General features: G+C 38.8%; 1 pseudogene; it reads left to right on the forward strand.

Annotated features, from left to right (window-relative positions):
• Positions 1 to 732: 732 nt before the first annotated feature.
• Positions 733 to 14668, forward strand: part of LOC138030901 (dedicator of cytokinesis protein 9-like) — a 43925-nt pseudogene continuing 29989 nt past the window's right edge.

The following is a 14668-nucleotide window of genomic DNA, read 5'->3' on the forward strand; positions in this document are numbered from 1 at the left end:
AGGTAAATTCTATGTGGATTTTTATTCCTGTTTTTTTTTCTTTTAGTGAGTGCTATGTAAAGACTATTTTACCCAAAGGCATAGTAAATTATATACAGCAGGCCTTTGCTTTTACATAGGAAATAGATACCAGTATGTAGAGTCTATGTAAATTTTTACTCCTGGTTTGTTTTAGTTGGTGCAGTACAGGTCCAAAGCATAGGCAATAGATAGCAGTATATAAAGTCTATGTAAGGTTTTTTCATGTTTTTTGTTTAGTAAGTGCTATGTAAAAACTATTTTACCCCAAGACATAGTAAATAATTATAGCAAGCCTTTACTTCAACATAGGAAATAGATAGCAGTATGTAAAGTATATGGAAATATTACACTCCTGGTTGTTTATGTGGGTGCGATATGTAAAAACTATTTCATCCCAATACATAGCAAATGCATAGGAAGCCATAGGAAATAGATAGCAGTATGTAATTTAAGCAATGTAAACTTTTCTTCATTTGATGTGCTATGTAAAAACTATGCTTTACAATCACATACCAAAAACATAGTATGCATTTACCATGTAAGTGAAAAGTATAACTTGGACTTCAGATACATTGTAACATAGTCAATATATACCTGTAGCTACAGTTGTATTTAAAAACTATGTGAAGATTTTCAATAGTGTTTATATAGCTATTTGATAGCTATGTGCAACCTCGTTCCCAGGGTCTCTCTTCTCTTCCTCCAACGACAATGGAGGCAGAGAAGAGAGACCCTGGGAACGAGGTTGAGCTATGTGACCTTTAAATAGTATTGCAATAGTAATGGCATAATATGCTTTACACAGACTGAACTATGTAATGTAGCAAGTGACATAGTTATTACATAGCAAGTAAGGAGCAGGAAATAGCCTTTATATAGCTCAACATAGTTATGTGATAAACTTTACATAGCATTTACATATGTCTGGTTCTACAAGGGACATTGGCAGGATATTTAAACTTCAGTTACAGAGAAGAAGTCATAAGGGTCAAGTTTTTGTGCAACAACAACAACAACAACAACAAATGCTGCAACGTGAAATTTCAGCTGCAGTGTCAGCAATGGGCCATTAGGTCTTCTGCTTTGTTTCACAGTCGAGCTCTGTGACGGGTGGCGAGAATGACTTCTTGAGAATCCAATTTTTGAATTTCGCTGTGTATTTAGGTGGTACTTGAAAAGCATACAGTTGATCATTTTTGCAAAATACCATAAGCAATTCAACTTTTTTGGGGATGTTCTCCCATTTCTGAAATTCTGTACATGTACTTCAAAAATGTGTTGCCGAGTCCCCACGTCCCAGCATCTACATGTCCCCACATCCCCGAGTCCCCATGTCCCCACGTCCCCTGTCCCCGCGTCCACGTCCCACTTTTCGACACAGCCTGATTCTCCCGAGGGTAAGCTTTGTAGTCACGCAAATGGCTTCGGAGTTGCTGGTATTTTTCCAGCTGATTTTGTTTCATGCACACTTTTACATGCAAAGCCACGTTTTATGCATTGAAATGTCACTGGCAATGCAGACAATGTTTCCATGACTATGTTTCCATGATCAAATTTAACGCCACTGTTATTTCACACAACAACCCACAAGGTGTCAAAGCAGTTTATGCGGAATTCTCGCTCCTTACTTTAAACACTATGTCATTTTTTCGCCAGCAATATATGCTCCTCGGCCACGTTGTTTTCTGATTAATTCATAACCGGTAAGCTTCAATAAAACAAAAGGGTACTTTTAAGAAACAAATGAAACGGAAAATAATTATTACTCAATGCATTCTCTTCTAAAATAATTTGCTGTGAAAGTAATACTGTAATTATGTTCACTGTTGACAGATGTAGCACAGGTTGGCGTTTCAAACACAAATAAACACCTTTTCCTTCGTTTCAAACACCTTGGGTTTCAAACAGTTTCAAATGCATTTCAAACAGTTTCAAACGTGTATCAAACGCATTTCAAACACAAACATACTCGAAACGCTTTTTGGTTAAGCATCCTTTTCACCTGGACGGTCACTTATGATTATTAATTTTTGTCTTTGTTACATCTTTTCAGGGGATAAAAGGACGAATGTATGGTTTTGAGCTTCACATCCCGGCATCCAAGACAAAATGTACAGTTTGGTTGCTGACAGCCAGTCTGAAATGGACTCATGGATAACAGCATTGTGTAAAGTTACGGGAATTGATATGGACACGGGTGCAAAGACTTCACCTTTCAGTGTGATTGGCAAATTAAAAGGGCCAAAACTCCATCAGTCTTTGCGAGAAAGTCTTAAGGGTAGTAAGCATCCAGAACTTCTTGAATTTTCCAAAGAAACAGAGGTGTTGAATGCAAAGAGAAGGAAGGATGGAAGAAAGACACTCTTTTCTCTCGTCCATGACTTGGATAATAATGGTACCTGTGTAAATTATGATGATGCGAGGATTGACGCAGAAGTGTTTGTATGCGTGTGGTGGTGGAATGTGAGGATCTCAAGTTTCGTTTGTTGAGAGCTGTAGCCAATGGAAATGAAGTTAACATTGAACCATTTTTTATTTCTATTTCTTTGTTTGATGCCAAAAAGGGAATCAAAATTTCTGAGGATTTTCACTGTGATCTCAATGATGGATCTACAATAGACATGCTTCGAGGATCAGACCTGATTGAGAATGGTCACACAAATGACAATGTTAACCACAGTGAGTTTGAAAGTCAGGAGGTGGAGTACAGCTGTCCCAGGAAGGTAATAAATTAAAATAAAATGGGGGATCAGGAAATGGGAATTCAAGACACCCTAGCATAATAATTATTAGGGCATGCATATTTTCCCGATTCATCCCCAACCATCCCAGAATTATCGGGGATGTCTGCGATTTATGGTTTTCATTAGTTAGATGCTTGCGAAACTGCGAAATCCCCAATCGTCTGAGATTTTCCCGACATATGAAAGCTAGGCTTAAGTGTTGTGCCTACATGTAAATTTATGGACCAGTGCTTGTCTTACTGGAAATTGGGCTTTCTAACCCTGAAGCGTCTCCCATTGACAACTAAAATTAATCATCTGGCTTAAGACAGAGTAAAATCTGTATTTGTCTTGACAACTCAAACAATGAAACTTCAAGAGTCTGTAAATTTACCAACACAATATACATGTAGCAGCATCTAACGTGATCAATCAAAAATTAATGAGGTGTTTCTGTGTTATTGATATTTGATTAGGCAATATTCTCCATAACTGATCCCAACCAAGAGGTTTATTTGGTGGTCAGAATAGAGAAAGTCTTACAGGGCAGTATCGGTTCCTTTGTTGAAGCATACCTCAAGTCTGGAGACACCAAAAAAGCTTCACAGAAAGCACACAAACTAGCTGAAATCTGCTGCAAGAGCCTTGGACAATACGGCATGCCATTCGGATGGACTGCGAGGTGAGTCTATATCTACATCTACGTTAATTTTATTAAGTTGGTAAAATTCATTACAGACATCACACCAACTCTGAAGCACAATGTAGGTGGCTCTTTAGTTAGAACATCAAACTTACTAGTGCAGGAAGTTGTGGGTTGTCAACTCTAGGCAAACCGACACTTGGTGTCTCTAAATAACTGATGAGAAATAACTTCATTTTGTTACCACAACCAAAAATAGCCAGATCTTCTCGTCCTTTTGGTTAAGAGGGTTAGCTAATAAATTATACACAAATTGAGTTGAATCAACTATTTGGTAAAGGTGACCCCATCATCAGAAGTCAGGTCATACAACTTTACAATGTACAACTGTATTTTAGTCAAACGCCTTATCAATGAAGCATAGAACAGTACTGTATTAATTTTTAGCGCTACTTATGACCAGAAGGTATACGTTGGCACTGTTTAAACGGGGACATAGTTTTTGGATGCTGTTAGCTTAACCCTTTCAGGCCCGAGGGGTTCCCCATTGACGAGTAAAATCGTCTGGCGTTAGACAGAGTAAAATCTATAAGTGCCATTTGGCACTATCGGGCCTGAAAGGGTTAAGGATTTTGTTCTGTTTTTGTTTGGTGAGATAGATTGTCAACAGCATGAAACATTATAACCAGACTTAGCTTGTGTATTTTGGACATGTATGGAGGCTAGATAGAGGAAACTTGTCCAATATTTTAAGGAGCAAGGGTGGCTACTGGCACAGTCGGTTACATTTGTACTAGTGCGCGGCCTTGGTGCATAAGGTCCCGAGTTCGATCCCCGGATCTCACATCCTTCTTTCGACTTCTTTTCTTTCAGTGTAGCCTAAGTAGCTTTAAATACCCTTAAAACAGAGCACTGATGGAAAGAGGGGGGTAAAATGAGCGCACCGTTGGCTTCCTGGGAGAATACCCTCTAGAGAGTAAAGGAACTTCCGACGTTAAATAACCTGTACCTTTACCTTTACCTTATGCACGAACTGAGTCATATCGGATAAGGGACTTTTCTTTTGAACGGGAAAGGGATTTTAGGAAGAAGAGGTGAATTTTCAATTCAGTGTCTCAACCTTTTTGCCACTGCTTGCTGAGCTACCAAAGTTGCCCTCTTTTGTTTTGATTAGTAGTTGAGTCATGTTATGTCCCATTTTGTTATCCTGAGTATTTTCAAATGTTCTCAGGGTTAACATACACTAACAAGGATGGAATTAACCATTAGGTTTTGGTTTTGAATTGCATTCTCACCTAAAGTTCAATTTTGTATCCAAAGAAAGGAGAATGATGGGCACTTACTTTGCTTAAGTATGTGTCCCTTTAAATAATCGAGTTTGTTACTGCTTTTGTTGAAAACCTACTAGAAGGGCGTGGTCCCTGACTTCAGTATTGTTAAAATGCATAAAATTTTCATGTTTCTTTGTTTTGCTTTCTCTTTTTAGACCATTGTTCAATACTGAGGGGGAACTGGACAGCAGTGAGATTTCATCAATTTACAAACAGGTTGGCAGTCTTTTCGTTGTTGATGTTGTTTGAATGAACACCTTTATTCCTCATTCGCTTCTTAAATCAGAATACATGTATGCATGTACAACTGTAACAGGAAAACTTCTATTGAGCAACTGCTATCTTGCCCACACAAGTTGCCCCTTTTTTTGGCACTTAAAGAAAGAACATGAAGTGACCCTGTGACCAAAATATCAATTCTTATTTTTCTTTGGATTTCAAAACTATGTTAACTAAGCACTAAGCGACCAAACTTTTAAGCCTTGATTTCAAAAGACACCTGATTATTTTAACTGGAATTTTGCTATTTAATGGTCTGCCATTACTAAATTTACTTGAGTTCTTGAGAGAGCTGTATCGAGGAGAAAAATGACGTCAAAGGCTCTCTAGTTTAATAATGCAATGTGTGTGTATGCCAGAGAATTAAAATGCAATGCGGGAGTTTTGGACTTTCAGACTTTTAAACTTGCCTTTTGCATATATGATAAGCTGCATTCGCACGCTGAAATTTTAAGCTACAGAGTGAGCCTTTGGCGTCACTTTTTCCTGGATCCAACCCTCTGAGGTCCAATTGGTCAGTTTTGAACACGGGTAATGGTGGAAATTGAAATCCAAAACTTACGCTCAGAGTAAATGGCCATAGTAATTGTTCAGATTCTCTCATGGACAGAGGATGAAGCGGCTTTGAATGTACATGTATTTTAGGGTTCCTTTGATCCTTAAATTTAGGCTTTTTTGTTTTGCAGGACAGGGAAAAGCTTAGTGATGATGAAATGATTAAACTGCTGACAAATTATAGTGTCACGTAAGTTTAGAGCCATTGTGACCAGAAATTAATGACAGAAACAATAATTATCAAAATGAGAGTGGAAAGATTTGATTAAACTGGAATTAATTATTGCTTTCTTTATTTTCGTTTGGGTGTTTCTCATTTTGTCTCTGCTCGTTTCTTTTCATTTTGTCATGTTTGTTTTGGAATTTTAAGAGCAGTATTTACAGTGATGAACAACACACTCGACTATCGCCTTGTGTGCCATTCTTTTTGTTCTTTCTACATTTTGATGGTATCTGTGATTTATTATGGAAAAGATACATGTGGCAACCGTGACATCATCATTGGAATCTATTTGTTTTATATAAAGAATTAAACGTACGTTTTTGATGATGACATCAACTGTGTCTGTCCCCTAGAAGAGCATAGGGTGAGAACAAATCAAAATGCATGCATTGTAGATCTTATTATAAATTATAAATTGTAATGAAAGACTGAAGACAGGGGACATCAATTGGGAGAGTTTCTTCAGCATGGCTGTTGTCCCAGACTATCAACTAAAAAAACAAAGGGACATCATTTCAGGGTTCGTGCTACTCCTTGAAGTGCTTGAAAAGCCCTGGAATTTAATTTTGGACTTCAAGGGGACTTGAAAAGCAAAGAAAACACTGAAACACGATGTATGGCATATAGAAATCTCCTTACAAATAATTTGTATACTCCTTGAAAACTCAATTTCTGGTTCTTGAAAACTCCTTGAATACTCCTGGAATTTTATATACAAAATGCAGCACGAACCCTGTCATTTGGGATCGAGTCTTTTGTGACCATTTTGAGCATGACTGAAAAAACAAAGCAACAGGAGGCTCACAACAAATCCAAACAGAAAAGAAAGTATGGAGCTGAAGTGGAATTTCTGTAGGTTTTGACGTCAAAAAGAATCTGTAATGGAAGGGTCACTATTCTAAGAAATGCTACAAATTCGCTGATAACATTAGAAAAAGATCTCACGAGCATCTCCGTTTGCACCTGGAGATTCATGTTATGGATGCGTTAATTTAAAAACAAAAGACGTTTACTTTACTTCAAAAACCTTGTCCAATTGGTATGTACCTTAAATGTATATCACACGGCCATTCATACGTAGTCGAAGCGGGGCTTCCATTGAAAAGGCGTGCACTGATTTGTACTAGAAGGGATCCTAGCTCAACTGTTTTAGCAGTGATGTGGTATTTTTATAGCTCAGTTTGTAGAGCATCGCACTGGCATCGCAGAGGTCATGGGTTGAAATCCCGATGAAGCCACCTGAAATTTTCTGGTGTCTATAAATGGCAGTTGCTTATGTTGACCAGATGAGTGCGAAGATCACTTCACTTTTTTCGTAGTGATAAACAAACCAAAAAATCCATCATTTAAAAGGGAAATAACACCAACACCATTTTATTAATTAGCGATGAAATTGCCTTGCAGGGTTGGCGCGGTGGTGAGTGCACTCACCTCCCACCATTGTGGCACGGGTTCGATTCGAGTGGGTTGAGTTTGTGTTGAGTTTGTGTTGGTTCTCTTCTCCACTTCGAGGGTTTTTCTCCGGGTTCCCCAGTTTTTCTCCCTCAGCAAAAACCAGTTTACAGCTGATTCCGCCTGGCTGTAAGCTGTGCTCTAAGGTCATGCATGGACCGTATAGCGGCTGCCAGAGACGCCTTAGTATGCTCACGGTCCGACCTTGTTGAGCTGCATCGTTGCTGTACTTTGCAACGACGACTATCGAGACATACTTATTTTTTGTTGACAGATTGTCTGACGTCATCACTGCTTCCCATAAAACCGTGGGATGAATCATGTGGAGTCATTCGGCCAACAGTTGAGGTGGAGGAATTCTGTCAATCATGCCCAGAGGCCGCTCATCCACACACTGCCTACGTTAATAACCTCTATGTTTATCCACTTTCACTCAACTACAGTAACCAAAAGGTTTTCTCCAAGGTAAATTTGGATTCTAAATGTAAATGTAAAATGTATGTTTTGTTGATAGCGGAAGTGCGCTCAGAAATCAAGCAAGTTCACAGGCACCCCACTTTCAAAGTGGTAACACTTTTGTTTGGAAAGGGCAAAGGGAGAAAATTCAGTCGCAAATGCGACTATATTGGTCGCAATTTCAAGCCCTGATTAACTACTCGCTAAAAGAACATTCTGAGGAATAAAGGGTTTATTATGCTTTCGAAGCCATTCATAAAAACCGAAAGATGATTTGGCATCTTTTATGTTCTCAATGTTGCTCACAAACTGCCCAAAACAATAAAATAAAAAAAAAACCAACTGGAGTGTGAATAAACGAATACTTCCGACCGCGCAGAATCTTATCATTCAAATTCTAAATTTCTGCCTCCCAATCATTATTATAAGTATCTAACATGGAGAATGAAAGATAAGTAGACTTTAATTTGTATAGTCACTTTTATTACTTGTGAATTCAATAAAAAAATAAAGCTACACGTCTAGTTTTTACTCGTGTAAATTACGCGTGTAAAGTCCAACTTGTAAATTAATAAATTCAATAGAAGATTTTCTAAATTTACACGTGTAGCCCGGTTCACGATACAATTGTAATGTACAACTGTCGCTTTACGATTGTAACGTAACTTGAATACGCTTGGAGACTACATGTTTAAGTTGCAGCTGCACGAGGTTTATTTGTTCAAGCTGCTTGCCCAGTGCTGCAAGTAAATACTCGAATGCTTCGACAGAGGCGATATTTCTCCCGCAATTCTCGTGGATTTTGGAGGTCAAACAACCGTCTTTCCTCAAATATTCCAGGGTGCCGAATAGCTCGGTGACTCAATGGCTCATCAAGTTCTCCTTCGCTCGACGATGACTTTTGGGAATACGTTTCCTACAAGTCGTATGTTAATCTTACAAGTAACTTAAGACTTGTAATTTGCACTTGTAATAATTAATAACAATTAACTATTATTATTTGGACGTTTGTAAAGACACAAGTCGGACTCCAGTAAAACTTTTATTGAATTTTACACGTACCAAATTGTACAGGTGTAACGCTACACCTGTAATTACAAGTCGGATTCTCGTGGCAATAACTTGTAACGATGTTTGTTGAGCGCATTTTTGCGTGTACATGTAAAAATACAAGTGCAACTTGAATTGACGTCGGAAAAACATATTTTCGTCTACTTTCAGCACACTAATTTACATGTAAATTAGTGTGTTGAAAGTAGATTCGAAAGAGGTTTTCCTGATTAAGGTTAAGTTAAGTAATACTTTGTTGGCTTCGATAAGCGAAATTTCGCAGAAAACTTGTATGGTATATTTTTTATCCCCCGGTAGGCCAGAAACATTTCCGTTAAGATTGAATTTAGGGATTCTGATGACGAACATTCGCGACCTCTGAAGATAACTAAAATCTTTGACCATTTTACTTTTCACTTCCTGGGGATTATTGTGTGGTTGTAGGGATCGAGACTGTGCTGAAATATTGTCACATAGCAGGTTTCGTACCCGTACGACACTTCGGACAGCCGGTATCGAACTCTTTACTACGCATATGTAGGCGCTTATGCAAAGAAAAAGACGATGACAATGGCAATACCAGTATAGAAAAGAAAGAAGTTTTCTGACCTAGCTCTGCATCGCAACTTCGTATAAAATGACCAAATTTAATAGTCTGTGGGAGAGTGCACGTGAACAGAGCACTTGACGAGGAGTTCTCGAACTTCTATAACTGTGTGCACTCAGTGGAATTCAGACCATACTTTGGTGTATATTGTACAGCTGTACTTGCGGATCACCTTCTGTATGCTACATTGTCGTACCAGTTGTTGTCACCGTAAGCTTTCTATTGTATGAATGGATTTTTGCAACTGTTGAGTGAACTGTTGGTTTTGTAGTGTATTTACAAGAAGAAAGGAAGTCCTGGATTCACTACACACGCATACGCAGCTGTGGTCCATCACTGTACAAACCCCACATTTTATGAAGAGGTCAGTCAGTCTCTGTTTGTTAGGTTCAGATACACCTTCTCCACACGTCCTTTGTCCAGAAGGTTAGAGGAATGTTGGAGCCTTTTTTTATTATCTCTATCTTCCTCTCCAAGGGGTAGTGCTGGGGCAATGGTGAGAGTATTTGCCACCTATCGTTGTTTGTTTAAGTTTCGATTGCCGGAACCGAATCGAATTTGTTGGTTCCCTTCTCTGCTTCAAGCGGTTTCTCGTCTGGGTAGTCCGGTTACTCCTCACTTAAAGAAACCAACGTTTGAATTGGTTCCCCTCAAGTTCTCGCGCCCTTTTTTCGACCAATTAGAAGTGAAACCAAAACCAATCGTGGCTCGCGCGTTCACATTTTCCTGCGCTTTGTGTCGAGTTTTGATTGGTTTACTGGATTGTTTCCTTCCTTTATGATTGGCCAAAGTAATTACGTTGGTTTTGGTTTTACGGCACTCGATTGAAACTCGCTCTAATGACTTGAAGTCTTCCACATTATTGCAACACTTGTGCTCTATTTTAAAAGATTGCAACTAAAATAGAATTAACAAATCGAAAGTGGTTCAGCGTTGTCTGGACTCTTATCGGCAACGATATTCGTCATCACAGTGGTCAAAATGTTGTGGACTCACGAGGCGCAGACAAGTGAGTCCACAACAAATTGTGACCACTGTGATGACGAATATCGTTGTCGATAAGAGTACAGACAACGCTGAATCACTTTCAATTGGTTTTTTTTAGCACAATATTCAAGGCCAAAGAAGTGTTTATTTCAGAGCGTGACCAAAATCATGACACAAAGAAAGAGCAAGCGTTGTCTATAACTTTCTAGCAATATGATTGGTTTATTTTACAAAATGAGCGTTCCTGATTGGCTATTGCATTTCGTGACAAATTGACGCGAGCATGACGCGAGCAGCGTTGTCTATACCTCTTACTAACCGAGTTCGAGGTCCGTACTGTAAGTTACGGACCGAGTTTTTTCCCGTTGATTTATGGCCCAAGCGCGAAGCGCGCGGGCCATAAATCAACGGGAAAAAACGAGGATCCGTAACTTACAGTACGGACCGAGAAAACGAGGTTAGTAAGATATTTATTATATCTCTGAGGTTAATCCGGCGTGCGGGCAAGGAAACTAGTCAAAGTCAAGCGGAAGGCTCAACTGCCACAAAGATTGCCGTGCCAAAATTCCAAAAACTAAATCTTCTTGGCTGTTAAGTTTGAAATAGTTGCTTGCAAGATTCAAACAGTTTTCAGTTTAAGTTTATGCAACAGAAATGACAAGAAAAACTCGCTAGATGATGTTTTATCGAAATTTTAAATTTAGCGGGCCGTACAGCGGGCCGTACTGTAGAATACGGCCCGCTAATTTAGCCAATTACAGCGCGCGTACTATCTGAGATATATAATAAAGACTCTTATCAACAACAGCAAATTAGCCAATCAGATTGCGAGATTACAAGCAATTTTGGTAAAAATAGCGATTTGTCATTTCTAAATGTTCCTGACCTAAATGGAGTTGCCAGTCTATAGAAATTTGCCTTTCTCAGATGACGTGTTCCTGATGATTGTAGTAGTACCATTTTTAATGGAATCGTGTGATGGTTTATCCCTTTTGAGATCTCATCCATGGGTAGGGTTGATCCGTAGATGTCGCAAAATATAATGGGATGACAGGGGTTGCTTGCGGTGCCTTTACTCGCTGATGTTTGAGAACCAATGAAAAATTGAGGGAAAAAAAGGGTTCGATCGGAGGTTACCCCGCCACAATTTATGTCCGGGCTTCTGTCACTCTGAGGAGGCAGTTAGTGGAATGCTCAGTACCACTTTTTATACTTGTCAATGGGAGCAGCGTCACATTTCTGGTTAGCAGTATCTCTAATTCTAACGTTGCCTTTGGAAACCTTTCATTTAGCCTCATTATTTATATTTCACGTTACAACACGCTTATTTGCTCACAGGGTAAAATCAAGCTCCCGACTCAACTAACAGAGAAGCATCATGTGTTTTTCACATTTCAACACATCGCCTGCGAGCAGACCAAAAGTAGCACTGGAACCGGATCATACAAGGGAAAACCGGCGCCCATAGAGACACCAGGTCAGTGGTGCTGTGGAACGCATTCTCTGAGGTCTTGAAAGCCCGAACAAGAGAGGACTTTTAAGAACTTACGTCTACTGAACCTAGTTTAATAATTGCCAAGGTCCAACGAGTCTTCTGTAGATCTGCGGTAGACATTCGGAAATCGAAAGGTTGTTTGGTTCGACTCCTGTTCGGAGAACTCCGATATTTTGCGAGTATTCCCGGGTCATCATCGTCGATATATACACATAAAATATCTTTGCATTTCAATCGTTTCACAGGTTTAATAGAAAGGAATTCCAGACCTTACGTAATGATTAATGAGGATTCTCTTCTTGGCATAAAACGATGAAGGCCGATTGATGAAGAGAAGTTCTCTCACCGCCTTTCTTTTGCCGAGTGGCTTTAGTCGCGCAGCCTTTTTTGTGTGTTTTCTTGGATCGTTGTAAGGGCATTCATCATTGTGGTGTATAGTTTGAGAATTTTATCCCCCCCCTCCCCCCCCCAAAAACAAACAAACATAAAAAACACACCTACATTTTTTAAATTTTAATTGTGAAGATGTACGAAATTAGCAGGGGGAAAACACTTAATTACGAGGAGGTGAGTAACAGTGTTGCACACTTTAATGGACAGGCGGCTGTAATTGTATCTTTTTGTTGTTTCGTTTTTATTTTAGTTGGTTATGCCTGGATGCCAGTTCTGCAGGGAACAGTGTAAGTTACTAGTAGAGTTGAACGCTTGTTTACAGTGCATTGAAGTTGCCCAGGGCCCTTTGAGATCAGCAGCTCGAATGTGAAGCACATTATGGCCCAGTAACTCTAATGGTCGCATTTTAATTTCATAATATTGGTAAACGAATTTACTATGCGTCTTAAATTTATCTCAAACTTTACATTTGTGTTTTGACTCGAGCTTTACTTGTAATCGTTCTTGCTTCAGAGTCAAAACAGAGGAAACCAATCTCCTCGTGGCTATTTGTCTGCCTATTATGGTGGATTGAAAATGGTAAGATTTTTCAAGAATAGCCTAAGCTTGTGTATTTGAAATTAGTTTGAAAAAAGCCGCCGCAGCTTCGATTTTCTACATACTGGAACTATTTTGCCCAACACTCCTTACAAGCATTAAGTTCCTGATAGTAAAATAATAATAAAAAAAAAACCTCGGTGTTTTATGTGTACTTTTGCATTTCAAATTTTTGGAGGCAAAACTTTAATTAAGATCGCTGGCTTTTTCAAGAGGTGGAAACCTGCAAACTTATTGTCCAGTAATAAACGCTTGCAAGACCAAGTAAGTTGCCATGGTGATGATAATAACACGATGATAATAAATGAATAATTAGCAATAGTGATTTTTGATGTAAAAATCACATTTTGCCTCCACTTCTCAACCGGACACTCTAGCAAGATGATGTATAGGTGCGTTGCCTAGCCAAGCCATCGTGCCATTTATTAGCATTGAAATGGGTACAAAAACATTTATACATCAACCCTATTATAAAGAGAAGAGCAATACATCAGGGTCGGAGATGTAAACCCCTAAAAACCAGCAGGTGGAAAAAACCGGGGAAAGTGTACCTCCGACCAAGGCAGTGGTACTACCCTTTGGGTTCTAGGGTATTCTTATTGAAAAACACTGACTATTTACAATGCAAAGGAACGTTAACATAAACAGCCTAACGAAGGCATGTAGCATTCTTTTCAGCGCGATATATATAGTTTACGTCATAGTAAGTGCGTCGTACGGGGTTTTATTCACGAGTTCTTTGTGTCAAAAAACAACATAAGACGAGAATTTTTGTTAAAATAGTTTTCTGAACGCAAATTAGAAACAAAAACTCACTAACAATAGAACCAAATGCAAATTTAATTTAATTCAATAACAAAGTACGATTTGCACGAGATGAACGAGTGATTGGCATGGAAACGCCTTTACGCTATCGTTGATTGGTTATACTTCCACAGGTGAAATAGCTGTACGCCATTCTGACTGGCTGTATAAGCCTTTTCCACATGTGAAAATAAAGCGTATAGATTTGTACAAATGAGCTTTATGGGATAAAATTATCATGTTATGTGTAATAAAACAATACATTATACGAAAGTGGACTTGTGCACGCGGCGAAGGTTGACTGTAGATGACAAAGCCAATTAACATCAAACTACAAACCTAAATCCCTCAAACCACTGCGCACCTAACACGGCTCACCAGGCCTCTGATATGTACAAAATAGCAAGTTATGCTAATTTACAATTATCACAAATTACAATTATGTCCCTTGTAAAACAGGCACCGAAAAATTATTGGATAATATACACATTTCATTTCAGCAAAGGAGTGCACGACAGAGAAACAAGATGCATATCGAATGACGTGTGTAATCTTTTACTTCTGGTTGCATGAAGCTGTGGGGCGGGACTGTTTCCTGAGGTTGTTAAACAAGCTTTTTCATTTATTTCAAAAAATAACATTTTATCCATTTTCTCTAGACCACTGGCCCTGAATTAAAATGGGTAGACAGAGAAAAGCCTTTATTCAAAGTCTGCACCAAGCTTGTTTCCACTGTCAACACAGAGGTTACATGTAGTTTTGAATTTGCATATCGTACATCTGCATCTAATTGTATTTATGCTCTTTCTTGTCTTACTTTGTACATTATGCAGTTTGGAACACCCTAAGGGTTTCTTAAATTTACCAAACTTAAGAATGGCTGATCGAAAAACTTGGTAACGGTAATCATGCAAGATTTGCTTGAGACTCACTGAGTTTCATACTCTTAAAATTCAGTTTCTTACGGTATACAAAGTGACGCTAATTCAGTTACAGAGTATCTGGAGCAGACACTATTTCCCAAATACCGAGGCCAATATCCCAACTGTTTC

The sequence above is a fragment of the Montipora capricornis genome, chromosome 13 (assembly GCF_036669925.1).
Source record: "Montipora capricornis isolate CH-2021 chromosome 13, ASM3666992v2, whole genome shotgun sequence".
Lineage (NCBI taxonomy): Eukaryota > Metazoa > Cnidaria > Anthozoa > Scleractinia > Acroporidae > Montipora > Montipora capricornis.